Raw genomic sequence first — 2,902 nt, forward strand, 5'->3', positions numbered from 1 at the left:
AAAAAAAAAAAAAAAAAAAACTAATATGAGCAACCTAAACTTACCACGCTGCCCACCCCTACAAGCAAATAATAGCAAACAATATTGCACATTTCACAAAGAGACAAGCTGACTGGCAGCATGCTGGCTGCGGGTGGAAAGAGGACAGCCCGCAGGAGCTGAGAGACGCCGGCCTTTAAACTTCCCCCTGGGATGCTGGAACCAATCAGCTCCCTGGAACAGCCTGCATCCTCACACACACTCTCACTAAACAAATAAATGAGGTAAAATATTACTTTAAGGCGGATTTTAATTTGTAGGCTGTGTTTGAGTTGCCTTGAAATAAGTTTTGTAGATTTGTGGATATGAAAAATAAGTCATACAATTATCCAGTCAATATTATAGTTACAACGTAGGAGCAAGACTAGCCTCTACAAGGTCAAAACCACAAGGGTATTAATAAGTACCCAATGTCAAGGGTACAAAAGCTGCACCTTAGAGGCCCCACTAACACGCCGTTGTGCCCCTAATGGTACGATTATGTGCTTTGTTTTCTGAGAGCGAATGAGCGCAAACAAGTTTATAATGTGGTTATAATACAAAATGTATCCACTAATTATGAGCTGTAGCTTCACGTGTTACGTCCCTTGACCAGAACACATTGGAGGCATCCGTAACATCCTGTTTATTGGTGCAAGCATGACTTATTTTTGGTCTTATCCCAGCTGAGATGGCAACTGTTCCTCTGGATCACTCCCAAAGCTATATAATACTCTTGAACATTTATGGAATGAACCATGGCTTCATCTTTATTGCAGAAATCTGAGATGTGTGAGGGGCCTGCAACTTTATACCAGTGACATATAGGAACTTCTCCACTACTGTAGGATGTCAGCCTGCGCTAGCATGGCTTAGCGCCCAGCAATTAAAATGCATATATAAATTAAGCGCTCAAGCCTTTGGCATTGTTCATGATCACAAATAGTTCACACATCTTTCTGTTAACATGTGGCCTGTATAACTTTAATATATACTTAGTTTTACAAGCAAGTTAATGAAAGGGGGAATGTGTGGTTATATCTGTAGCAATATAGTGTGCTACCTTACAGCTTAAACAGTGTTAGAGCCATGTACAGTCCATGAAATAAAATATGTGCAAATAAAATGGATAGTTGTATAGATTGAAACACTGAAAAATAAATCCAGTGACATCAATCCATTGAATATTTTGTCATCGATCACAAAATGAGTCTCAATTAGGATCAGTGCAACTATATACCAGTGACATTTGGATCCGTCTCCAAATGTCAGGGGCCACAGCTGCCAAACATACATGCTGTTAAACTTTAATATGCCTCATCCATCATCAGCCATGCTTTTTAATGGCAATAGTGCACAAACCATCCAAATTATAGGCCAAATAAAACTTCACACATAAACACATTACCAGTTTATCCATTTAATGAGGACAGGAGAATGACAAATATGACAGTGCTTATATGTACTACTGTATTGAGGCATTTTGATATGTTGACAGGGTGGGGTTTTAATCTGTATCTATATATTAAGATATTTTTATATTTCAGAATTCACTGATATATAGTGTATATATAGTTACATAACTAAAGTCAGATGTACTCTATTGTCCAGAGGGTACCACAATAATGGGAGTCTTCACATTTTTAGTGTTATGTAAGTAGCTATATGTAGCCTGATAAATTCAATATGCACTAATGTTAATATTTATGCTGATCACATTGCTATATGCTGTATGAGTGCAGTGATTGCCAGTCATTCTATAGATCCTACATTAGATGTAACTTGAATATGTATTTGTAAATGATATATATATGTGTTTTTATTGTATTTTATATCATCCAAGTCTGTATGTAATGTTTAGTATGCTCCATATAGTAACCTAAGTATGTTAATGGTCATGCTTGTGAGGCCGTCTGGCTCTGTATATGGCATCGTCACAAGTCAAGCAACAACATGACAAGAATACTTGGCCAAAGTGGGACAGCCGCTGCTGAATAAGCAGTCATGCCCAGTATATAAGGGGAGGCTCTGGACTTCTCCAAGAACTGATCAGGCACGCAACACAGGTGAGTGGCTTTGCTATTAACATAATGTTATTTTTTTATTATTAGTTATGTAGTGGGATTATTGTGGCATTTACTGTAGATCATTACTACAGTTTCTGCAGTGCTACAATAGTGTATTTTCCAGTGGAAGCTGGTTCTACACAGAAATTTGAGAGAATTTTAATCAGCCTTTTCTAGCTGAATTTTCTGTAGGGTTGTTATCGTTTGCGTATTTAGCAAATAAGACTTCATGCCTTTATTCACATTTGGCCATCACTGCCTTTCTTTCACAGCATCCGGAGAGTGAATCCATCTACTTCCATTTTCTGTTGGGCTTGGTGGTAAGTCTTTTTTGTGTATCATAGATTTATTATATCTAATACCCATAATGCCAATAGTGGGAAAAAAAATGACACAGTTAACTACCTATTAAGTGTATTTGTATAGCTCTTAATCACTGCTGCAGTCTCAAAGGGCTTCACAATAACCACATGAAAAACTCCAAGGAAATATTTAATTAATGAGTTTTTTTGTTCAATGCCAAACAGCAGAAAACATTTGATTATGTTTGAAAAGCCCATGTAGCATCATGAAGTATTAGGTGTTAGAGGAATATTATTCACCAGCATTAAATAACACTGTGATCAACTTCTGTACTATTTCTCCGTATTATGTGTTCCTAAGCCGTATTAATTACTATTCAGTATTTATATGACATTTTGTATTCAGAGTCATAAAGTAAAAATGATGTTGTAATTTGTTTAGATGATAAGTTTCAGTCTTTTGATATGATGCATTTTGGTCTCTCTGTCCTTCACAGTGTCCACTAAAGTGCCATC

This window comes from Myripristis murdjan, chromosome 16 (assembly GCF_902150065.1).
Source record: "Myripristis murdjan chromosome 16, fMyrMur1.1, whole genome shotgun sequence".
NCBI lineage: Eukaryota > Metazoa > Chordata > Actinopteri > Holocentriformes > Holocentridae > Myripristis > Myripristis murdjan.